A 27,503-nucleotide genomic window follows, 5' to 3' on the forward strand; every position below is an offset into this window, starting at 1 on the left:
TAGTATAGATGGTTGGAAAAAAATCCACAAGTCCCTACCAAACGGTCAGCTACAGCTAGTATGGATGGTTGGATATATCAGGGTCGATAAAGAGTAGTCGTTTTTGGCGTTCTGTACCTTCATTCAACAGTGGACTTCTTCCGGCTGATGATGATGATGAATTTCATGCTAAGTTCATTGAAAGTGTTATTAGACTAGATAATGCCCGCGACTCTGTCTGCGAAGGATCCGTTTCGATAAACGATCGATTAACGAATTCATTTAAACTTATGTATTTGCTAACAACCTATGGACCGTCTGCAATAAAGCATTTTTGAATTTATTTATTTTTGTTATCACACGGGAGCAATGTGATCCCCGGGGATATACGTTTATACGTCTATGTATGTGGTTAGTTTTTGCTTTTGAGTACTCTTGTTTGAAGTTGGATTTTTTTAATTATATTAAAGAATCAACACTAACAATAACGTACCACAGTAAATAATTTGTTTACATTCTGTATCCAAATTATGGTGGAACAAAGATAACAGTAATCTGCGGGGCAAATTATAATGCTTAGTACAGAGGTAAGTATATTGTTGAGCTCACGTGCAATGATAAGAATCCATTACGTTTCCAACGTATACAGTACGTAATATTACAAAACGTGAATGAATAGCAGCGGTTTGACGGTATTTTGTACGCGACCAAATGTAACAATTTTTATGACAGTTTCTACATCAAAAAGTTTTATAACAAAAAATTTAACCGACTACAATAAACCATGAAAATTATTTTCTACCAGTCTGAAGTCGGTCGGTGCCTCAGCACGAGCCAGCAGGAGTGGACCTATAGTCATCTACCTCACCTACGCACTATATGTTGGGCTTCAATCACTCCTGCTGGCTCGTGCTGCGGCACCGACCGACTTTAGACTGGTAGAAAATTATTTTCATGGATTTGTAGGTTTTTGTAGCCACCCGTTTTACCATATGCATTGCGAGGAGCAAAAATTGTTTAGCAACTGTGTTAAAGTAATTAAAACTCAACCCGTGAAATACCTTGTTATTGAGTAGTCACTTCGATGGTCAACTGTGGTCTTTATCATTAGTTCCACTTCACCAAATGATGATTTTCAAGAGGAAATGCAGGAGTTATTACTAAATATATCCAATTTACTATAGGTGTAACATTCGAAGAGTTCCCTCGATTTCCTTAAGATCCAATCATCAGATCCTGATTTGGTGCTTATGGGACCTAATTAAACATATTCCTAGACGAACGCAAAAAAAAATTCAAATCGGTTCATAAATGGAGTTTTGAGCTAACAAAATTAAAAAAAAATTACAACCGAATTGATAACCTTTTCCTTTTTTGAAGTCGGTTAAAAATAAAACAATTATGATTGGTTTCTTTTTGGAGTCTTTTTGTATTTTTTATTTCAACTCCAAATTTGTTACTTTTAAGTGTCTAGATTCCTGTCCAGCGGTGGTGTAGGGGTTATAGCACGCAGCACGGATTGCTGAGGACCTGGGTTCGATTCCCAGCGCTGGTCTCTTTTTCTGGTTTTTCTGTGCATCCATGTCTCAGTTTGTATTTTCGATATAAAACAATTAAACGAAAAAAAACTGACTAAAAAATATAATTAAGTGGAGAGAACTAAAAGAAAACATCTTTCTGAAATTAACCACGAGCTTTGCGGCGAAGGAAAACATCGTGAGGAAACCTGCACAAACCTGCGAAGCAATTCAATGGTGCGTGTGAAGTTCCCAATCCGCACTGGGCCCGCGTGGGAACTATAGCCCAAGCCCTCTTGTTCTGAGAGGAGGCCTGTGCCCAGCAGTGGGACGTATATAGGCTGGGATGATGATGATGATGGTTCGTCCTTACTTTATGATACATCATCAATTTTAGCTTTATGCTCTCTAATGACACTCGCTTATGACCAAGCGACAAAAGTATGGGAACTGCAGACTAACTTCTCGTTGGTCACCAACTCGTATTTAGTTTCTCACTCTACTCGCTTCTAGGGTTGCAGGTAAATGAAAATATCGATAAAAATATCGATATTTATATCTAAAGCTTGCAAATATCGATAATGGATAATATCGACGTTTCTTAGAATAATCACTAAAAAGTATTTTTTTTATTCGATATTATAATATCATTTTGGCAATAAAATTCTATATCGAAAAACATATCGATATTTCAGGATCGATATTATCGAAAGTTCGATATATCGTTGCAACCCTACTCGCTTCTCGTTTATCGTCGGCGCTGGGACAAGTGCCTAGATAATAGATAAAGTAGCTAAATTGGATATTACTTAGGCGGGTACTGAGTACTGACCCGCAAAGCCAAAAAGGCAACACATGACAGAAAGAAAACGTATGTAGTTATAGTTAATGGTAGGTATGAATTAAATAGCAGAAGCATAAGCACCGATAAAGTTAATTAGAAAAAATATCGATTAACGACAATTTTTTTTAACTCTACATCGTGCAAGTGATCTTTAGAAGTCAATGGTATAATTATAAGTTGTTTTCCTAGATAGAAGCTTATAAAATAACATTTCTGTTAAGATAACAGATATATTAATCACCTGAAAATCCACTTACTCAAGCCTAATGAAATCCAACTGTGCAAACAAACGTGAGTAATAAAACTCGTTTCCAGTACGTTTATTCTGTTTGTTTTGTGATTAGAAATGAAAAGGGGTTGTTGATCGTTCGTGGTTTAGGGGCATATACTGGCCTTTGTTTGGTAATGTCACAGCAGCGGTAGAAATTGTCAACAACAGAAGAAGATAGAAAGACGATAGATGTCGGAAAGACTAAAACTAACTTTGATAGATAGATAGATAGATAGATAGATCGACATGAGTACTAAAGAGTAACTAACAATTAAATAAAACATAAATTAAATAACAATTTGACACATAAATGAAAGCCTGCTTACTGACCATGTTCTTTGTATTGTGATTTTCGACATATCGGGTGTGGCCTGTAATACGAGCAAATAATTAAAACATAGATCATACTCGTCAAACTGAGCAACATTAGTTCAGCGTTTTTTAAAAATAATTAGTTTTTTAATTTTTATTACAATTTTAATTTTATTCGAAGAAGCAATGTAAAGCAAAATGCTTGATGTTTGTAGCGTGACAGGCGACGTCAGTTGTATTCTAGAATGGCGTACGTTGATAGCAGTATTTAATTTGTATGAAAAAGGGAAAATTCAAAGACTCCATTATATTTAAGTCGCTGAACTGAGGTTGTTCAGTCTGACGAGGACGATCTACGTTTTAATTTTTTGCTTGTATTACAAGCCACACCCGGAGAGCGAAATTCACTAAGTCGTATTTTGCTGTTTTGAGATACGGAGGTTTTAAAGTTGTGAAAATAAAAAAAAACCTAACGTTTTATGGCGTGAGATATTTATCACAATTGTGGTCTCATTGCAATGATATAATGTCATGGTATAAGCTCCAACTGCCAAATCGAAACAAAATGGTAAATTTTCCAAGTACTTAGCGATAATTACTTTTATCTACTGTTATGAACCTAAATTTCAGTTAGCGATTTTTCGGCTAGAGTTAGTGACTATTCGCGTGATATTTAAAGCTCATATTACCATAATTTGATGATCGAAAACTCAACAAAAATACTTAGTTAATTTTCGCTTTCATATTTTTAGAACAAATTTTGCAATCGTTAGGTAACGAAGTTTTTTTATTGAACTTTGGGAATAAGATAGTGCTTGGTGATAGACATAACTGGATATGGCAAAAAATAACTAAAATGACTTAAACTAACCACTTTGGCCAACATTTTTTGGTATAAATTAATTAAGTAATTTAGATAATTCTCACTTCAATTCATGTGCAAAAACAACAAAGTAATAATTTTACTAACTTTTAAAAATCGGGTCTTGGCTCCTATTGACATAGCAATTAGACTTAAATTTGTAGAAAAAAATGCAATATCGATGGCATTAAAAAGTCAATTTCGAGATTTTGGGACTTGGTGACTTTTCGCTCTCTACCTTTGTTCTAATAATAATAATGATATGTAGGTTATCAGATAACACTGTAGATCTGTTTAAAAGTAATATATGAGGGATTCAAGTGTTAACGCACTAGATGAAAATAATTTTGCTCCCGAGTCGCTCATACAACTTTTCACACCGAGCATTAAGAAACTTTAAAAAAATAAATTCTAAATATAATTAAAGAACAACCAGCATAGAAAATGACGTGGCTTTCCAATTATCAACTTCAAAAAATGGCATTTGCAATAAAACACTTGGAAAAGCCTTGAACAGAAAAGTTGCACTTTGCTCCCTCTCGTCAGGGAGGAAAAGTTACTTTTCTGAAGGAGAGGTGTGAAAAAAAAACCATAGTAGTTATGTACCTACAGCGTTAACAGTAGTTGAAATTGTGCCTTATCGAAATTTTCAAACAATTCGACGAGTATGTCTCAAGTACGCGGGAACTTGAGTTTTACACGTCATCATAAATTATCATTACTATCACAACCTATCTTTAAGTATCTGTCGTGAGTATCTATGAAGAACATCATTGCTGTGACTTGCTCTTGTGTAATAAGATAGTAGGTACATTGAACGTCACAGAGACCGAAGGTTGCAATATGAGTTTTTAATCATTGCCCTTCCTTTTGGCTTTGCCGTAGTCGGGTAAAAAAGAGTTACATATTTGCACTGATTGGGTAAGAAACTCCAGGCTCATGGGGTCCAGGCGCATAGGAACTCCTAAAAGAGAATTCTTCGCGCTTCTGCCTATCTCCTGGGAACTATGCCGTCGACTGATATTATAAAATACATTTTTAGTTTTTGAATGTTCTTTATGATTGGTTTTTTGGAGTCTTTTTGTATTTTTTATTTCAACTCCAACTTTGTTACTTTTACGGGTATCCCGTGAATGTTCCCGGGAATGTTCTTTAGTTGTTTAATTATCACTAAAAGTATTGTTTATTATTACTAATAAACATTAATCTTTTTATGAAGGCAATTAGAAACATTCACTCCCAGTTTTTAAATATTTCGCTATATAAGTTTATGTTTCTGTGTTATTATTACTATTTATCATGAATTAAATTATTTATTATTAATATTAATAAACCTGTTATCTTATCTACTACGGATAATTTTACATCAAAAAGATGCACGAATTACTAAGACGATCTATTTGTTTATGTTTATTGTTCCATTGTCTATTTAATGATTGCTTTTCGTAACAAATAAACATCATAAACAATAGAATATAAACATGTTTTTTATCGAATCACTCTTCATTTTATAATATTATCGATATGATGATATATTTGACTGTAATTTAAAACTTTACCCTCGCGTTATAAACTATTGCTAAACTTGTACAGGGTGAACTCTACACCCTTAGCAATTGGTAATGGACCGTTCACAATAATAATTTAAATAAACGCCCCAAACCGTAATTGCAGATTGACCATGCACCTAGTACGCAATTTAAAACCTTTTGTTTGTAACATTAAAAAAAAACCGTTAATATCACTAAACATAACCTTTAACTGAATCCGGAAAGGTTGGTTCCGCTCATATCTCCCAAATCACACTGTTTTAACATGGAATTTGCATTTTGACTCCTATTTTGACAATTGTTGGACACATTCTATATTATATACATGCACATCAAGCAACGCAATACCGTGATGATCAAGGGTAGACTGAAGAAATTTGGTATGGAGTTTGGGACCATTGGAAGGACATATGATGTTTTTATTTTACACAGAAAAATAGCACGTTCCCGCGGGATGACTAAAATAATTTCTTTGCTCACCCGCGACCTTATGATAGCTAAGCTTATGCAAGATATGCGTACAAAGATAAGGTGGATAAAGGAACTAGATCGGGTGTATACAAGCTTACTTAGTAATGACTGCAATAAAGTATAATTATGTAGGTCAGACAGGTCGCAGTTTTAATGCAAGATTTAAAGAGCATGTTTTGGCATATAGGAATGAGCATCCAGACAGATCAAATTTTGCCAAACATCTGTTAGAATAAAATCATTCTTTATTAGACTCGGATTCTTATGATTCGGCTCGATGTTCTGGAATGCATAGAACTAATTAGATACAACAGTATGGGGTCTATTATTAATGAACGATGAATGAATTTAGTATCATCTCCCTTGCTATGGCTTGGGTCTTATTTTTCAGCAATAACAGTTAATAAAACACGCATTAACAGTAAATAAATAAAAAATCAAGGTAGTTTTATATGACGATTAAAATTTGTTAATATTTTGTGGGTAGTTTTGCTTTGTTTGAGAAAAAATATAGGCGGGTACTCAGGGAGTTATATTGACACACGAAAACGCTCGTTGTGGTTTGTTAGTCTAACATCTCGTAGCATGGTGTTTGGTTGTGTTGCTCTGAAGATGAGCTCTGGTCGAGTTCGAAATAGATGGGTTTGTGTAATTTGTGTCTGTGCTCACAGTGTGGAAGTGGAGGAACTGCATGAACACGCATATCTTGCATAAACTTAGCTATCATAAGGTCGCGGGTGAGCAAAGAAATTCTTTTAGTTCATTGATATTGACTTCCGCAAAGTACCGCCTGTTTTAATAAATTATTTCCGCGCGATAACAATAAACGAAATCTTAAGGTACGAAGTCGGGGGCAACAGCTATTTAAATTCTTTGTATTTACATAAAAAATAATTTTGCGTGCAAAACGTGTCATATTGCGGACTACGTAGACGTGATTTTAAAACATTGTTGGTAAATGGATTAGCAGGAGATAAAGGCATTAGTTTACAATGATGTCAGCTGCTGTCTCCAAGTCAGGAATATGTAGCTTGGTTCTCTGCCGTTTGGGCAAAATATTTTTCGCAAATGTTTAATTTCCCAAGTATCAAATTTCTCCGAAACCATTTTTTTTTTCGGAAATTTCATAAAACAAACCTAACCTAACTACTGTGCTCTATAAAACCATAAGAAAATATTCTTAGAAAAATTTGTGGTTTCTGAGAAATTTGATACTAGGGAAATTAAACATTTGCCAAATGATAGATAGATATATAGATACTTAGATATAATCTTTATTCTTCGAAACAAAGACATGGCTTAGTAACTAAAGCAGCGGTTCTTAACCTTTTAATCAGGAGGGACCATTTGACAAACTTTCTGTCTTGCCAGGGACCACCAACTGTTTGAAGGTAAAAGAAACGCTACACTTGGCTGGCGCGTCGTTTTGCCAATTCGTTGTTGATGGCTTCGCGGGCCACTTCGGGTTCTTCCAGGGACCACTGGTCCGCGGGTTAAGAACCACTTAGTTACTAAAGAGTAATATAACGAACAATTCAGCAAAAATTAAACATTTGAGAAAAAAAATGTGCGAAACGGCAGTACCTACAGGATGTAGCTTTCTTGGGTTTAAAATTACATTTAAAAATCCAACGTATCATTAATCCTGATGAGCTCTTTTCGACGCTGAAAACTGTTTATAATGTTGCAAAGTTGTATGTACATTTCTGTTTACGATGAAACATAATATTTCACTGCTATATATTTTTGATGTGACTTGAATATATTTGAATTACAGGTTGTATTGAAAACGTAGACAATACGTACCTAAGAAGTCTTGTCTGATTAATTACCCGCTGAAGGCAGATACTTATTGTTTTACAGCTGTGTTGAATAATATTAATGAATATATTTATGTTCTATTTCAATAATTACCTATTATGAATGTATGTACCATTGCGTGTCTAACTGGGTATTGTAGATTTCATCAATATAAATTTTCCTTCATAATAAAACTCATGGTAAATTTTAAATGTAATTTTAGGATATGAATTCTGAAAATGCGGGTGCGAAATCAGGATCCTCTGCTTGACAGGCTAAAACTCATGAGGATGATAAAGAAAGAAAGAAAAGCATCACAAAAAAAACAAAAAGAATAATAATAATAAAAAAATACAGAAAAACATGAAAATAGTAAATACATAGGCATACACAAGTTTGTGTGTCCCCACGAAAGTGAAACGGCCGCTGACTCAGAATTATGCTGAAGCGTTAGACGCCTGCAGCGCTGATTTTCTGTCAGAACCGTCATAAGGGATGGTTTAAACGCATCCTTCGCCAGGTAGTGAGGTTATGAGTCTTAGGGTCTTATCACAGTAGTGATTTGCAAGCGCGTAACGAAATCGCCGCGATAATAATTGGACGTCTTCGGCGCTATACACAGCTAACTGGCTGCGCGTGCGCATCAATATCGTTGAGCGCTCGCGGCGATATCGTTGCGCGTTCGATTTTTTGAATTTACGCACGAAATCTCGATTTTTTTTGTCTCCAAAACCTTTTTATACCTACAAGAACTTTTATATTCTTCCAATCTAGGGCTTAGAGGTCGGAGTACATTGGCTGTTTCATGACATTAATTTCACCATCCATTGATTAAATTTATTTGACGGATAAATGTGATGCCATCTCTGTTTGTTTTGTTCGAATAGACGGAGACGGAATCACATTTATCCGTCAAATAAAAAATAAATCTAAAATTAATCAATGGTGGTGCCCCTAAATGTGCGTTTTATTAGTTAGCAGAACTAATAAATAAATGTATCATCATCATCATGTCAGCCGAAAGACGTCCACTGCTGGACATAGGCCTCCCCCAAGGCTTTTGTGGGTTCATTTTATTTATTTTATATCTTTATACCTTGGGGGGAAAACGCCTTAGTCGCCTCTTACGACACCCACGGGAAGAGACGGGGTGGTGCAATTCTCGACCGACACCACACGGCCCCCAATAAATGTATGCTAAATGTTAAAATGAATCAACGAAATAAACACTCACGTAAGTAAAATTCCTAAAGACGCTACCAAGGTTTTCACTCACTATTGGCACTGTCTTTTTTTTTTTAATGTAAATGGCGTCTGTCGGCACTATCTATGTTATCGCGATGTTTTCCGTCGCGAGACTCAACGTCAAATAGTGTTTGACGATCGGCAGAGAACAATGCGCGTACAGGCTGATCTAAAAAATATAAACATAGCGAAGCAAAATAATGCGTCACACACGTTTGCTAAAAGTAAAGCGTTGACAGGAGATGTGCGTGGTTTGTTCGCGGATAAAGATACGGCCAATGACCACTTTAGATAGAAACTGTGTGCCTTTTTCGTGAAACGTAATTATAGTTTCGTCCTAACGACGGTTTAACTGTACTGTTTTGCTATGTTAGTCTGTCTGTCCATCCGTCCTTCCGTGGCTTAAGTTTAAACTTAGCTTAAGTAGATATTGCAAGTAACAGATATTTGTAATTTTGCATAGATATTATACTCATAATGTCCAGCAGTGGACAAACATATGCTGAGAAGAAGAAGAAGAGAGATAAATTAATCACGCAGTGTTAAAATTCAATCAATGACGATTTTTTTCTTCTTGTCATTGGATCGTTGAAAAGTATTGAAGGTTTCAAAGATTATTTTTCGAATCTGTGGTCCAGTTGTATAAAACATTAAATTTATAGTATTTATTTTTGTAAGAGTCAAATCTACTCCCTTCTCTATAGAAATATAAGATCTGTTGGTATACAAATACGAGAAAATCATAAGGTTTTCTAAGTAAACGTTTACTCGTCGAAAGTTAATCGTCAAGTAATCTTAAATAAAAATCTTCTTTATTCCCTTATTCCCTATAAATAATGTAATCCATATAGAAAACAATACAGAAAACATAGCACAAGTACATATAGAACATATATAAGTAAAGCAATAGGCAGCTTTATTGTTTCAAAGTGGACTTTTCCATGCAATATTTTAAAATAGAAATAATTTTACCATCACGTGGTTTATAAATAATTTTATTTTCAGCTTTTGTCCAGCACTATACGCTGGAAAAGCGATAAGTAAACCTTTTAGTAAAAAATACAAGTCCAACAAATAATAATAATAAAATCATTTAATTCAGATCACAAAGAATCCATAGTTCTGTTGTTTTGTTAATGACGATGATAATAATTTTAAAAATAATACAGAGAAATAATAATTATTCTATTCATTGAATAAATTTAAATTTAAATAATCCATTGGCACGTCCTCTTACTAACTATAATGTGCGTGAAATGACGCATTATATGTGAATCATACCTATCAGCAACTGTCCTCAGGATGGTGTTGGGACTGGCGCGCAAACGGCTGAGCAAAGAGGCTGTTTTCTTGCGTATTATGTCGTAAAAATCATCAGTGTGCGCCTGCGCAAACATCCCTGATGCACTGCAGAAACGCGGCAGTCCCATCAGCATCCTGAATCCATTATTATACTGGACTCGGAAGGCGTTGATGGCCCTCTGGGTATAGATGGTCCATAGGCTGCTCGTGTAGTTTACTTGGCAATAAGCTTTAAATAATAATGTACTAACAAATCCCCCACTCCACAAGCTTCGTTATCAGCCAGTGACATTGAACTCAATTCCCTAAATTGACTAATAAAATCAACAATCAAAATTTGAAACACCCTGTGTCGTAGCCACATAATCAACAAGGTAATCCCCTCAAGAGCACGTGTGATTAACAGCGATTTTAATAAGTATGTACTATAAAACCTGACGAGCGCGGGCAAAAGTATGCAAAAGTGTCCGTCGAAGTCGAAAAGGGTAAAATAGATGACAAGTGGATTTAATAAAAATAATGATAAGTAATAAAGATAATAAAACAATTTGAACATGAAACTACTCTCAGATTCACTCCTGTTTAATAAAATAAAGCCGGATAAACTAACGTCTTAAATCGAGTTTAGCTAGACGTTGCGCGTTTTGCAGTATACGCCGTGTCCCGTTGCTCCTAGAGGAAGGTTTGTGATATGAATTAGCCCGAAACATGTTGAGCCGAATTCGAATTAAGACTAGAGTTATCCGGGTTTATTTCAATATTTTTTTTGAGCAGTTGTTGGTCAGAACAAGGATAGAGACTCGGACGCCGTATTTGTCTTACGCACGAGAGCTTGTGGTCGCATTCGCCATTTCTGTCTACCCTCATCCTACACCATGTGGCAGAAAGACGTGGTGAAAATAACAGTGATTCAGAGTGGGTTAGATAATAAAGGCCTCAAGGTGAAGTGCATAGTTTATGGTCAGCGAAAAATTAAAAAGTTAAAACGATTGCAGGCGCGCTAGCTCGACAATAATGAATTAGCGCGCCTGCAATCAGTTACATTTTTTTTTTAAGTTAAAAAGGCCATGGAAATCTTAGCACAAGTCGTATACAGCCAAGTCTAATTGGCCGTCTGAAACTATTGCTTAGCTTGTGGTGTTTTCGGTGGATATAAGAAAAATATTGGAATAAAATTAAATTTTATAATAGGTATTTTGAGAAAAAGTTTATTCTATTTCAGAACTATTCACCATTTTTGAGAAAAGCTTTATATTAGTCTCGGCTGGAATAGCAATTGCTGGCTTCGTATTAGTTAAACGGACTCGCAAGCTCGTCCGTTTAATACTCATACTCAGCCAGCAATTGCCTACTTCGAGGCCACGACAATAATCTACTATTTTTTAACTCTGTGCACTTCAACTCAACTCCGTCAACAACTGCTACAATTTCAAACCCTCTTGCTTTAATTATACTTGATAAATTTCCTACCGTTAGTAGGATACCTACCTTCCTTACAGGAAGTTTCTTATTTCATAATTCTATCTCACTGAACGGGACGGGAACTATACTTTTTGATTACAACCCTTATAAAATTGTTATCAATGAAAAATGGTTTCGTCAGTCAATAAAGTGATGCTTATAGGGTTATTTTTAACCCCCGACGCAAAAAGAGGGGTGTTATATAGTTTGACCGCTATGTGTGTCTGGGTGTGTGTCTGTCTGTCTGTCTGTGGCACCGTAGCTCTTAAACGGGTGGACCGATTTGAATGCGGTTTGTTTTTATTTGAAAGCAGGCTTTCTAGCAATGGTTCTTAGACATGTTTCATCAAAATCGGTTCACAAATTTTTAGGATATTGAACTTTGAAGTGACAAAGTCGGGGTTTTACAACTTTTTGTTGGTTAGGTTATTACTTTTGAAATACCGAATGATGTTCTCGGAGATAGCCATTTTTGTCTGTGTTCGAGAATGAATTCGTTCTCGATCATTGATTGTTTTATTTTCAACGATTTGCAATTACAGTTGGAGGTCAATGCAATTACGTTTGAGTCAATTGTCTTAATTTGTTGTGCAAAAATGCGTAGGTTTCTCTTCAAGGACCTATGAAAGAAAATATATTCATTGACAGTTGACACACATATGATTCATATTTTCATAACAGAGAGCCCCACAACCATGTTTAATTTTGTCCCAACCAGAGGGTTTGTTTACATTTAGCAGGTCATGTTGGATTCCAATTATTATCATAAGAGTCCAACAAGTGAATCTTGGCAGCGTTAAATGTCGGCAAATAAAAAGTGTCTGGTTGGGCGACACATTTCACAAATAATAAATATGTGTCAAAAATTTGTAAGTAGGTACTCCTCTTTTTCAAAATTTATAGCACAAAAAAAAACACTCTATTTTGGTTTCCTTTTTAAATAGTATCTTTTAGTTCAAGAAGATCTTTTAATAGGATTGTCTCCAAGGATAATTGTTTATAAAGTAAACACGCGTCACCCTAACGAGAACTTACCTACTGGATTAGAAATTTAAAAAGAAGTGTCAAGGAGAGAACACGATATTGAAAGGAAAGTAACTTACGCCAATATACCCCTTATTACGATCTATCCATGCCATGACATGTTATGGTAAAATAAGGAAATAAACTGCTGACTGAAATGTAACACCTATATTTTAAACCCTTGTTTATTCAAATAAATTGATTGATTGATCGTTCGAGTTATTTGAGAGATATTTCATACCAGTGTTGCCAGATGAACAGATATTAGAAATATAATTTCTACGGTCTATGACAATGCATGCTGAATATTGTTTTAAAGAATCGATCGAAATGACAGTAAGTAAGTTTATTATGTTTAGGTTAGCTTAGTTTGCTGGCCAAGATGAATGCAACCAGCAAGCACTCGCAATTACTTTTGTAACAATGATATTTTCTGTCAGTTTTGTTACGATTTGATTGATTACTTATTGTTCAGATGTTTGTGCGGCTTTTATAATTATCTTACATAAAATGAATGCTGGTTCAAGTAGATGTTAGCTGAGTATACTTAAACTATTGCAGTATCAATTTTACCTATACTAGTATAGCTACATATTATGTCTCGGAAATAACAAACTAAATTGATATTTTGTAAATAGACATTCATAGAATACCGATCCTTTTATTCAGTTTCATAGTATAGATTTAACTTAGACACTGGTCTCCGATAAACCATAATATGTATTTGCACTTAGCTCAGTATACTAAGGTGCCGTTATGTTACTAAAAATAAGGCTAAGTACCAGTTGTTTGTTTCTAAAACTACACAACTTATATACATATATTTTTTTCACGTAAATTTTCGTTATTTTCACTCATAGTAAAAAGTAAAGTAAGTAAAGTACTAGTAGTAAAGGTAAATATTACTTGTGTGTTTTAGCGTGAAAAGTCCTTGGTACTTGTGGTATTTTGACTATTTTTTTTCATTATTAGAAAGTTACACTAATCCACATTTAAACGCGGGAAAATGTAACTCGCAAACGCAGACAAAGTTGCTAGAAACAACTGGTAAAACTGGTGTTCTACGTATTTTTCGGTTTAAACTTAAGACTTTTTTAAATTAAACCTGGCAACACTGGGTACTATTGAAATCTCCCAATAACGAGGTAATCAATTTGCGCCAAAACAAAGCAATTAAGTGATTAAATTGCCTAATTATGTTTGTTGATAACAAATAACAATCCATTAGTGAATCTATGAAGATGGTAACGAATTTAAATATTTGGATTGCTTATTTGTTTGAAATGTTCAATGAGTGCGTTCGGCTACGCCAATTTGATGCGGATGTTAAAAAATTCGTAAAAAGTGTATATATTATTTGATTGGGGATAAAAAAGAACAAATTGGTTATGTAAATATTACCAGTAAAATGCTCACTCTCCAACCTTAGCTGGATTATTTTCAATATGCTCAACCATATTGATGCCAGCTTGCCAGCTCGACTTTCATTGTTTTTTCATGTATCCGCAAATTATCACTTTTTAGGGTTCCGTAGCCAAAGTGGGAAAAACGAAACCCTTATTGTTTCGCCATGTCTGTCTGTCTGTCTGTCTGTCCGTCCGGCTTTGCTCAGGGACTGTCAATGCTAGAAAGCTGTAATTTTGCACGAATATATATGTAAACTATGCCGACAAAATGGTACAATAAAAAAAATTCAAAAATTTTTTTTACGGTACCTCACATAGACGTAAAGTGGGGTTGATTTTTTTTCTCATACAACCCTGTTGTGTGGGGTGTCGTTGGATAGGTCTTTTAAAACCATTAGGGTAGTGGTAAACGATTTTTCGATTTAGTGATTTGTTTGCAAAATATTCAACTTTAAAGTGCAAATTTTAATTAAAATCGAGCGTCCTCTAAAATCTAAACCGGTGGGCGGAAAAATTTGAAAAAAATCAGGATGGTAGTATATCAAACTTACAAGAAAAACAGCTATAACGGTTAAGTTTTCTTGAGAATTATTAGTAGTTTAAAAGTAAATAGCAGCCTAAGGTATAAAATATACCTAAACGAAATCCTTAGAAAAATATTAGGTACTTCATTTTTTCGTAATAGCTACGGAACCCTATTTCGGGTGTGTCCGACACGCTCTTGGCTGGTTTTTTTAGTCTTACATTAATTTGAACTCTTAATCGACATTATTTTAAAGGCTGCAATTAATGAAACCATTATACATTAAAGTAAAGGTTCAGCAAATGACCACAATGCGAGAGGGACAAACACTATGTGAGCTAAAATAAAAATAGCGTACATTGCCAGTGAAAACTCCGTCAAAATGGATTCAGCCGTTACGGATTACACAGAACAAATAGACAGAGAAAAAATAAGAAATCACTGTTTTGTTATAATAAGATGAAATGAAAATATTATGTCTCAGCCTCACTAATTAGTGACACATAATATTTTCATCATACAATTAGTTAAAATCTGATCTGTTATTTTGATATTACACACAGAGACTTTCATTTTATTTATTTTTACAGATAATAGGTAATAAATAGGATAGGTTCTAAATTTCGCAAAGGTTAACTGATCAGATACATTGACTTGTCCATAAGAATAGACCATCGACGATTTTTGAATTAGCTTAGACATTATTTAAGTAAGGTGTCTGACTTCACCAAAAGAAAAATGTTTAATAATCTACCAACGAAAACGTACAGAAACAGTAGTAACATTATACACACAAAACATAAATTCGGAACTTCTCTCCCCGTATAGACACCGCGGTATATGTGAAGCGTCAACTTAATACGCTTTTAATTAAGGATGTTTCAGCAAATTGAGTGAGAAAGTTTGTACTTAATTCGTTAAAGAACCATCAGAGTATTAATTATGGAACTGATGGAAAACCAAGGGATTGTGTACTTAACGTTAACAAGGTTGTTTAAGGTTTGAAAAATATTCAGAGTAATAGGAACTATGCGCGAGCGGATAAAGTTTATAGAGAAAAAATAAAGGTTGACCCACAGAGGATAATTATCTGGAATATTGAGAGATAAAGGATGAAGCTAAAAAGATTTAGAAGGTTGACAGCGTTATGTTTTGAAATAGTTAATGGTTCAAAAACTTCAAACAAGTGGTATTCCATTATATTTATTTCATTATAGTATGATCGTGGTCTACTAGCTACTAATGGCGCATTTTATGCAAGTGATTAAGTTAAAATGTGAGAATACTCGTAAATGGTCGGCATAATGCAGACGAATGCAGGCTAAAATTACGGCCAGCGTACTTGTATTTTTTTCATTTTTAAATATTTGAACATGGATTGCTTTAGAGCCGAACAAAAAAGCTAGATGACAGATGAAAGGGAGACAGATAGAAATGACGATAAAAAGAAGATGACACCCAATATAAGGAAATAAAGAATAAGTATATTATGATTTTGTAAATATTGCAAATGAGGAGAGCTAATCCTTATGCTGAAACTGGGACCTATTGCCTCAAAATGTGTTTTGTGTATTTTTTTTTGTGAATTGTTTTTTGTTTGCATTTGTGGCAATTAGACCACAAGCACAAGAATACGCTGTAGATAAAAAAAACAAAGGACACTTCGCACCAACTGACCTAGTACCAAACTAAGCAAAGCATTAAGACGATCAGGTAAAGCATGACTATTATGAACAGAGAAAGAAAGAGCACATATTAATGACAACAGATCGTGTCAAAGAATTTATATTGCCTGGATACTTCATAGTTTTCATTTTTATGGTAGGTACCGATATCATCAAATATAAAAACCTTTGAATGATGAATTGACAGTATCCTTAAAAATGATTCGAATGACTTTGTAACATCATTCCGCTTTTTGTGCAGTCAAATATTAGTAACTGTATCGAGCTTTGCTCAAAGTTTTTTTGCTAAATTGTTTCTTTTTAGAATAAACGTACATTCAAATAAGCTTTAAAACTAAAACGTAAACTAAATAAATATTTAAATAAAAAAGTCGCGTTCGATATAAATTTGAACTCTACACTTCCAGTTTACGAGTAAAACACTATATTGTTGAACCATCACGCTGACGACAGACCCATTAACAGATCTTATTGTACGTGAAATTGTAGAACAAAACCATTCTAACTCGAAAACTCCCATTTTTCCAGAGATGAGAAAGAACAAGATCGATTGTTCGCCTCCGAAAGCCTCCACCTAACAAATTTTATCGAAATCGTTGGAACCGTTTCAGAGATCCCCGATGTAAATAAATATATACGAGTAAAGAAATAATAAATTAATGTACCGTCAAGGGCTTTAATTCATGAGCCAAAATGGAACCATTTCACAGTAAACGTCATAGTGGCATCGCATTAATTAATAATAAAAAAAAACTGACCAAGAGCGTGTCGGAGACGCCCAAAATAGGGTTCCGTAGCCATTACGAAAAAATAAGTAATATTTCTCTAAGGATTTCGTATTTTATATGCAATTTTCCAAGTTAAGGTATATTTTATTTATACCTTAGGCTGCTATTTACTCACTCATAAACTACTAATAATTCTCAAGCAAACTTAGCCGTTATAGTTTTCCTTGAAAGTTTGATATACTTACTACTATCCTGATTTTTTTTTAAATTTTCCACCCACCGGTTTATATTTTAGAGGGGGAGGGGGGGAGGCTCGGTTTTAATGAAAATTTGCACTTTAAAGTTGAATATTTCGCAAACAAATCACTGAGTCGAAAGATCGTCTTTGCAAACCCCTAATGGTTTTAAAAGACCAAAACAACGATACCCCACACTATAGGGTTGGAGGAGAAAAAAATCCCCCCACTTTACGTCTATGGGAAGTACCCTAAAAAAATTTTTTTTTAATTTTTAAATGTACTATTTTGTCGGCATAGTTTACATATATATCCGTGCAAAATTACATCTTTCTAGCATTGATAGTCCCTGAGCAAAGCCGCAGACGGACAGACAGACAGACATGGCGAAACTATAAGGGTTCCGTTTTTGCCATTTTAGCTCCGGAACCCTAATAATGTCTTTGACAATACAAAAATTGCTGGTCTAAAGATAATAAGATAAGGCATTGCATAAATTATTTTTATTTTTAAGTTATTTGAGACTTCCGAGTTAATGATTTATAATGGTCTGGTAACGTCAAGCCGGGCAAATGGATCTGATGTCATGGTGAGAGCATCGAACTGAAGCAACCAAAATAATAAGATAAAACTCACTTATTTGTGGTGCAATGTCCTGTAGCCAATGCTGAATGTATTGTGTTGAAATCGTTTGATCTAAAAGTGAACGACTTTACGCTGTAACATTTTTTTACGCTGTTGTTGCGTATATATAATTTATTGAATCAGGCTTTACTTTACGGAGGTCCATATCAATAAACTTAAATAAATTCTTTACTCACCCGCGACCTTTTTCTAAGGTCGCGGGTGAGCAAAGAAATTATTTTAGGTCGTTGCGTACCTACATTTAAATTTTGCGGCACTATGGCAGATGCCATTTTTTTAGGGTTCCGTACCCAAAGGGTGCCAACGGAACCCTATTACTGAGACTCCGTTGTCTGTCTGTCCGCCCGTCTGTCACAGGGCTCTATCTCTTGAGGCGTAATAGCTAGGCACTTGAAATTTTCACAGATTATGTAATACTGTGGCCGCTATAACAACAAATACTAAAAAAGAATAAAATAACTATTTAAGGGGGGCTCCGATATAGCAAACGTGTTTTTTTTTTGCCGTTTTTTTGCTCTATATTAATAACGCCAACAGACGCTTTAAATATTCACCGAGTATTTAGTTATGTAATCAATTTAAAAATAAATAATTAAATTAAAATAAAATAAATATTCAAGGAGCCTCCCATACAAGCAAACTTTTTTTTTGTTAATATCTAATGTTGTCTACATTATGGTACGGAACCCTTCGTGCGCGAGTTCGACTCGCACTTGGCCAGTTTTTTTTAAATTTAGCGCGTATCGTCGTAATATTTTTACGAGACGATCGAGCCAAGACTTCTTTGTCTATCGTCCCTAAATTATTTTAGTGTAAGTAGCCAGTTTAATATAACCTTTTTAATGTTTGTTTTGTTTCGTCAAATCGTAAATTTATTTACACAGGTTTCGCGTTTTCTTGTTTTGTACACTTTTTTTATACATTTAAAGCTGTTCCCTACCCAGATGGATATCCATCTGCTAACCATTCACCCGTCAGTCTTACTCCTTTATTCATATTTGTATGATACGATCCGTAGCATCAGTTGCATTAAGTTTCTGCAACAAAACTATAACCAATGTCGTACAGGGCTGGAAAAAATTGATAAGCCTTGGACGGAACCATCCATAAATCTTTATGTTAGTTCATTTTCCTCAAATGAAACATTATTTTATAAAAAACAAAACTCAATCTGAAGGTCTTCTGTCATGTTTACGTGTTCTTCTTATTAGAGTATTTTTTTACATTAGAGAAATTTCATCCTACCGATTAGTATACTAATAATAACCTAACCATTAAAATTATATTTTAAATACCTACAAGCTTTTTTTGCTGACTGTACTTGCATTGTCCCCAAACTAAATTTGCATACCTAATTTTGATCGAGTCCATGCTATTGAAGAGTTCCGTCCTGCGGAGACGATCCTGGTTGGACTAAATTATTGTATTGTCACGCGATTTACATAAGTATTCCAAATTTCAAGTCAATCTGACTACTGAAAGTTGGTCGAATATAACTTGCAAGATTTGATTACAGACAGACGCAGACAGACAGACAACGGTACAGTGAAACTAAATAAAAGCTTGTAATAAATTAGCGAATGTTTTATTTTCAAATTTTTAGCTGGTTCGATTCCCAAGTGAGAAAATTTTAGAAAATCTTTGAATGGAAAAATGAGTAAAATCTAAGTAAAATAATATGAGCTAACTTCAAGATTTATCTAAGGTAGTTTTCTCTTCAGGTTTCATAATTTTTTTCCACGCTGTAAATATTTTAGTAAATTTGGCCTTGCCTGCTGCCTGGGCCCGCGTGGGAACTACTGCCCAAACCCTCTGATTCTGAGAGGAGGCCTGTGCCCAGCAGTGGGACGTATATAGGCTGGGATGATGATGATGATGATGATGGCCTTGCAAAAGTTCACTTAACCGGAGATTGGACAGCTGATTTGACATCGGTTTTCGAGATATTAGCTGCAACTCACACACTTGTTTTTCTCCCAATACCATCTTCCATTTTAACCTGATTCTAAGTAGGCTCAGTTGTTTTAATGACAGTTTTTGCCGCTCAGTACACAACCTCGCAGGCCTTGTGCCACATTTGAGGTCGCTGCCTTGTGCATGGACGTGACATTACTTCGACCTCGACTATGCATTCGTTGATTGCTCTTTAGAAAACAGGTGTAAATTAGTACAGTTTTGAATATTGCCTTTCAATGAGGGCTATCGTTTTTTGTCTCACTAGATGGCGCACTGTTGCGTGAGGTTTTTAGGTATGGCTTTCAAAGTCTGTTATTACGGGCGTGAAAACAAAGTTTATATTAAAATCATATTTAATACACCTTAAAACCGTACCATAAAAATATCGAGCATGCCACAGTGTTGCATAGTCCCCGTTTTGTTCGGAAAATAGGGAGGACAAAGGTTTCCGAAAGACAAAACTGTTTTAAAAGACAGACATTCATTGCCCCGGAACGCATATTTACCATAATTAATTTCAGATATTGCAAAATATTCACAAAATTATTCTAATTATAAATAAACCCGCGTAGCTCACCCAAAAACTAAGAGATTTGACATTACGGAGACCTCACGCTACACTAGCGCCTCTAGTGGCGAATTCATACGCGGTAGCCCTCATTTCGACGCTAAACAGCTTTGTTGGGCATATTTTGGTCTACTTTTCCACTTCATTATCTCATCTACCATTGAAGAGAGATATCATCATCTACTGTTGAAGAATTAAATTGAAATCAAATCAGCTGGTTGACTAAAAAATTCGCCAAGTGCGAGTCGGACTAGTACACCGCCGGTTTTATTCACATTTGTAGATCCATGAATATCCAGTATTAGCAAAACCACTCTCGTAAACAAAATGTGCGTAATGTGGGGTCATTTTAAATGGTCATACAGTACAATACAAACGGGCCTTTCTCTTAAAAGCTGTATCCCTAACTTTTTCTGGATTTTGAAATTTTTATGTTACATCTACTCAGAATCACGAGTGCTATTTATTTTAACAGGTGAAAAAAAGTGTCCCAAAACTTTATATTCCATTCCGTTACCTTTCCCATATACACTTATATGAGAGTAACGGAACGGAAGTACAAAAAATATATGCAAATTTTTGGGATACTTTTTTACCTGACTGCGAAGAAGGGTTATGTGTTTGACGCGTATGTATGTATGTATGTCTATTCCTATGTCCTCTCGTAACTACTCAACGGCTGCACCGATTTTAATAAATGATACGTCATTGGATTCGTCTTGATGTCGCAAGTGACAATGGGTACATGCAATTCTTGAAAAATCAAAATGCCGGATTTTTGGCGCCAAATTGTTAGTTTTCGTAAAATGTTTTTTAATTTAAATCTATCGATAACTAGCCCATTCTAAATATATATGGGGTTATAATAGTTTCAATCTACCATTTTCACAGAACTATTTAAAAAGTTTGAAATAAAACAATAAATTAAAAAAAAACAAAAACCCGACTGCCTTTAAAATACTAAAAAGAAGAAAACAAGTCTAGAGGGCTAGAATTTGTTAAGTAGCTGAATTAAAGTTGAACAGTCGGGACCCATTTATATCGTGTCGCTCAAAAATTCTTACCTAGTGGGTCCCGACTGTTGACTATTTCTGGAATACAATAAATGGTCAGTGTTTATATAATGGGCTCTCTTAAAAGTTGTACCCCTATTTTTTATGGTATTTTGAAATTTTTATGATTCTACTCAGAGTCACAAGTACTATCGATTTCAATTGGTGAAAAAATAAACAAAAACCCGACTGCCTTAAAAACACTAAAAAGAAGAAAACAAGTCTATTGGGCTAGAACTCTGTTAAGTAGCTAACTTAAAGTTCAACAGTCGGGACCCATTTGAATAGTGACCAGCTCAAAAATTCTTACAGCCTTATTCATAAAAAGTTAGAGCCTCCTTGAAGGCTCCTTGAAGGCCCGATGCTTAAAAACATGATTCATAAACGTCTGTTAGCGCTAATCAGTCGATCAAGGCTCTGCTAAAGTTAGAGGACCGTAGACCCTCCTTTATCTCCCTGCTAAGTCACAAAATGGCCGCCATAAGTTTGAACAGCTGACTTTGACAAGAGCAAAAAACCATACCGAAGATATTTATAGTGAAGGCAGGGCTACGCAGATTAAAAAAAAAAAACTGGAAAATTTATTTTCAGGAATTTGTATTTAAAAATCCTCTAAATTAGCAACAATAAATTAACAATAAATATGAAAAAAAAATTAGCATGATTACGGCTTTTTGCACAACATAAACATGCGGATCGAAAATGGCGGGAAAACAAACATCTCGCTTTTTATTTTTTTTCCTGCTAATTTGCTGTCACTGCTGTCATTTTTTTTTTAATTATCGATTAGGCCATTTTTTGTCTTTGATTTGTCAAGGTGGCCAACATAACGCGTCTAATCCGTCTATCAGCAGCTCAACAACTAGCAGACTGCTAGCAAGTGTTTATGAATCATACTTCTTGACAACCGTCTATTAAGCTTAATCAGTCTGCTAAGTAACAGACCGATCAAACCTCAATTAAGGTTTTTTTATGAATAAGGCTGTTAGTATCTAATGGGTCCCGACTGTTGAAATTTAAGTTAGCTAATTAACCTAGGCAACTTGACTTGTTCTTTTTCTCAGTATTTTTAAGGCAGTTGAGTTTTTGATTGTTTAATTAATGACTGTATCTTTTGATTGCGTTGACTTAGGAAGCTAGTATAGTAGAAAAACTAATGACTTAACGCTTAACGCTATTTGTTATTTTCCTTTTTTTATTTTACTCATTTTATATTGTGTTATATACCAAATGAGAATTATACAATATGATGGTTATAAGAAATAATAGTTATACCAAATGATACTTATACATAGTAAAAATGGATATTTTAATATTATACCAGACATTTTATCATATAAAATGAGCGATTATACCCTTTGAAAATATGTCAAATGGTGTGATGTCAAATGAAAATATATAAACTATGTTTATACCGGTCATTACACACCCGTAGTCTACAACTCTGTTAAGTAACTTATACATCAATAGTTTAGTTAGAACTATCACTATCACTGGGAATTTTTGAGTTGGTTACGATTTTAAAGGGGTACACTTTAGTTAATTTTATTTTTTAGTTTTCGTTTTAAGTTTTTTAAGGCTTTTTGATTTTAAACGTTGTTTTTTTACGTCGTCAGCAATTATTTGATTTCAAAATGAAAGATACGCTGAAGTACTTTGCGCAGAAAAACGTAATGCTTATACATTTACTCTCCATAAAATTTCCATTCCAGCGGCGGCTTCAATGAAAATCAATTCTAAAGAATGTAATCCCCGAAAACAAATTTGCAACGATCAAAACACGTTATCCCAATATGTACGAGTATCTAAATCGAACTCGTTTAAAATTCCCACATTTAATCCAAAGATTGGTTCAACGTATTAAAAGACTTTTGTTATATTGTGTTTGGCTGTATTTGTTTTTTTTTTGTTTGACTTATGATAACAAAAGTCTTTTAATACGTTGAACCAATGTTTGGATTAAATGTGGGAACCAATTACGGACTACAACTGTAGACCCATATTATTCTTTTAAAGAGTCCACCCGGTAGACGTTTTTAGATCGAGTGACACTTCTATTTCTTTAATTGCTAGTTCTGTGAATAATCACTTTTCTCGAACTCATTGTGATGACGTCAAAGAACATTTAACGTGGTTTATTAGTGTTTGACAAACCGAATCGATTACTGTGGAAAATCCTGACACGAGCAGGCAATGAGTAAGTAATTAATTATATTTATAGGGCGACTGAGTCATTATTTACCACAAAATCACACCTGAAACATAGGAATTTCCTAGTTCAGGTAATGAATTATTTCTTTCTTTAATAGGTCTAGTCAGCTTACTATACTTGTTTTGTTTTTGTAAGAGAAATAAAGATTTATTATTATTGTTATTACATGTTTGGAAGAAGCTTTGTTCTGTGTGTGAACCGCACCTGTAGAAAAATCGTCTTTTCCGCAGGTGTTCGCAATTTTGTGTAAGTTATGTTCAATATTTAGGGAAAGATTTATTTAGGGAAACAGATACTGTTCTAGGGATAAAAAAGCAAAACTTATGCTAGTTTGTAAGAACGAAAATCTTAAAGCTCCTGGTGACAAGAAAACTTCAGGGGGAACGACCAAGAGGAAGGATCTATCCAATGGACATATATAACACTCGCGACAACACCAAAATATATGTCTAAGTATCTACATATTCAAACACACCCTGCTAAAGACCGAGACAATGGGGAATGTATGAAAATTTTAGAAACGGTTGAATCTTTTTTAATCGATAGGAATAACCTTTCTAATTAACAGAAAAAATATCGGATTTTTAAGTAGCATAAATTAATTAAAAAATATTAAAGAGCCGCCAAATTACGATAGTGCGGTCGTTTTCGGGTTGTTCCACAGCCCAGAACAAAAAATAAAAAATAACATTTGTTTTGACAGGTGACACTCTTTACCGGCCCGGATAATACCGACATGGAAATATCGACCCTGTTTTTCATAGATCTCATCAGTTTCTATGGGCGTGTACATGGAAAACAGGGTCCGGTCCGGACGGGTAAACAGACACATATATTTTTTTTAAGTAATTTGGCAGTGAAAACTCTTTAATTTTTTAAAATTATTTGATGCTTCTTAAAAATCTGATATTTTTTTCTGTTAATTAGATAGGTTATTCCTATCGATAAAAAAAGTTTCCCTCCCCATTGGTGATCAATTATCTGCTTAACGAATTCTTGGACTTCCCGACCCTCAGCAACGAGGATTAAGAAGACAAAAGGAGGAGAAATTGTCTACATCATCAACTTCATCATATCGGCTGTAGCCATAGACATTCAGTTGCTTCGGTTAATTGCCTTCATAATATTTAGCCAATTATCCATACATAATTATTAATTTATCAGCGTATTATCGGCCCTTACGAAATCATCCAAATAATTTTACTTTAATCTTAAAACCATTAAGTTTGTAATTAACTTGCGTGCGGGTTGGAAACTGATGATTTAAATATTTTTTATTTAGAAATTCTTTTAGTTCAATGATAATTTAAACTTAAAAAAACTTAAAAAATTTGGGGTATAAAATTTTTCGAGTTTAAAAAAGAAGCATAATAAAAAAATCCAAATTAAAAACATAATCAACACATTTTTAAATTCTGTTTCGTATATTCAATATTTCGATAATAACTTAGACTAAAATTGTGTAATAGGATCTGAAAAATTATGTACCTACGCTACCTACACACTTATTTAAATTCGTAAAAGTTTTTGGTAAGTATAATTCATATTGGTAGGGTTATTATAAGCTTTAACTTTATAGTCTATTTATATTTGTATTTTACTTTATTTTACTCGTATATTTATATTTGCTTCAAATCTTTCAAGTTAATTTTTATCCACTTCTAGTGGTCGAATTGAAATCAGATGGCAATAAAAAAGTTAGCAAAAAGAACAACAACAAAAAAAATTGAACAAAATGTTTTTCACGAAGGATTTTTTTTAATTACTTTAATTATGCATACATCTTTTTTTAATTTAATTTTACTGTTAAAGATAATTATGTAATTGATTTTAATATACTTAAATAAATAAATGCAAAGAAATCAGCTTAACCGACTGTAGTTCAAGATTACGGAAGAAAAAATAATTTAACTTACGTTTCTCACGTCCTCTCACTCACTTTAATTCAAAACCAAAATAATCCTGGCAACCGAACAACACCGCAACTACGTAAATGCAGAAAAACAAAATGAAATTCGAAATTTAAATCGCGATTTTTTTTTAAACAAACACGTGCATTCACTGCGTTCTAAATTGAAACATTAAACTATACCAACAAACATTGCGTGTGTTTGGACATACTCTCAAGACTTTTGGCTTGTGTTGGTAGACCTGCTTTTTTCTTAGAAGCGTCTTTACTTGCAAGGTGGAAGGTGCTTCAATGATAGTTTTGAGGTCATAATACGTTGGTGCGTAGTTACGTTTCGCGGTTCCCTTTCATTGGCCTTCGCAGCACCGCAGTCGTAGTCAACCTTCGTTAGGTATGCATCTCGGTTTTTAAATTGATTATACTTGAATTACTCGCTTAAAGTTTCATTCATAAAATGATATGGTTGAAAAGTAACTGTTAATGTTAGCACACCCAAAAAATATCTCAAAATGAGAGAGGTCTATGTCTAGCAGTAGGAATGTTTTCCGGGATAAATGATAGCCTTTTTCACCGCTCCTAGGAATACGTGGAGGTATCAAGTTGAAATTAATATCAAATACTTAGGTCTGGTGAGAGAGCAAAGCAAAGTGAGCGATGTAACTAAACGGGTTGCGAAATTAAAATAGGAGTGGGCTGGTCATGTCGCCAGACAGGCGCGAGAGGAAGACCGCAGATGCGTTGGTACAGTCACCAGCACCAAAATCTGGCACAACAAAGTGTGCATAAATATCTGATAGGACTCTATTTATAGGGCGGGTAGAACGTGTCAGATATTTTTGCATGCTCCGCTGTGGCAGATGTTAATGCAGGTGACTGTACAACGATATCAAAACACTGGCGGGAACAAAGTGGTTGGAAACTGCTCAAGATCGGAACAGAGGGCATAAGCTGAAGAAGGCCTTAGAGGTTGAGAACGGCTAAAGAAACAAAGAAAGAAAGAGGTCTGGTTACCCTTTAAAGCAGTGTAAAAAAAACTTTAAAGGTCTCTACACACTACACCGTAGCCATGATCGTAATAGGAACGTGTCAGAAACGGAATGTCAAACGCATACATGATACGCGATGGCGACGGGTAGTTAGAAAGTGAGTAGGTAAGTCAACGAAACTAAAATATGCAGTAATTAAAAAGGGGTGTTTTCATACAAATTGCCGTAACCGAAGAACCTAGGACACTTCCGGTTGTTCTAATTAGAAAGAAATATGACCTATTGTCTACATGAATATTTCTATTTTTGTAATGTCTCTGTACTGATTTTGGTGATCAATAAAGAATATTTGTATTGTATTGTATTGTATGACATTTCATACATTTTTATTTTTATTTTAAAGCAGGTATTCCTGGATGCTCCTTAAAGAAGTATTTTATGCGTTTTATATTATCACATTAAGGGTCATGCACTTCGTGTCAAGTTATTTTAAAAGAACTGGTTTTGTTCCTACCAACTGTTTAAAATAACCTTCTTTCATTGACCTGGACGCAAATAAAAAAAAACGGCCAAGTGCGAGTCAGACTCGCACACGAAGGGTTCCGTACAATCTATACAACATTAATTAAACATTAGCAAAAAAGGGCAAAAAAATCACGTTTGTTGTATAGGAGCCTCCCTTAAATATTCATTTTATTCTGTTTTTAGTAGCGGCCACAGTTATACATAATCTGTGAAAATTTCAACTGTCTAACTATCACGGTTCATGAGATACAGCCTGGTGACAGACGGACGGACGGACGGACGGACAGCGAAGTCTTAGTAATAGGGTTTCTGTCTGTTTATACCCTTTAGGTATGGAACCCTAAAAAGAATAATAGGGAATAAACCATGGTGGCCTAGTGGTTTGACCTATTTATAGCCTTTCAAGCAAACGATCGTGAGTTCAAACCCGGCCTC

The 27,503-nt window shown here is 34.6% G+C and overlaps 1 protein-coding gene across 2 annotated transcripts in view; it reads right to left on the reverse strand.

Moving 5' to 3' along the window:
• Positions 1 to 25,831, reverse strand: part of LOC141445653 (proton-coupled amino acid transporter-like protein pathetic) — a 50,969-nt gene extending 25,138 nt beyond the window's left edge. Inside the window, exon 1 of one of the 2 annotated variants that reach the window (XM_074111505.1) lies at positions 25,565 to 25,831. The gene's annotated coding sequence lies outside the window, so the exon portion shown is untranslated. Of the gene's footprint in view, positions 1 to 8,840; positions 8,983 to 25,564 lie in introns of those variants that run through there. The other variant, XM_074111506.1, reaches the window with a different exon arrangement.
• Positions 25,832 to 27,503: the final 1,672 nt, after the last annotated feature.

The sequence above is a fragment of the Choristoneura fumiferana genome, chromosome 2 (assembly GCF_025370935.1).
Source record: "Choristoneura fumiferana chromosome 2, NRCan_CFum_1, whole genome shotgun sequence".
In the NCBI taxonomy this organism is placed as follows: Eukaryota; Metazoa; Arthropoda; class Insecta; order Lepidoptera; family Tortricidae; genus Choristoneura; species Choristoneura fumiferana.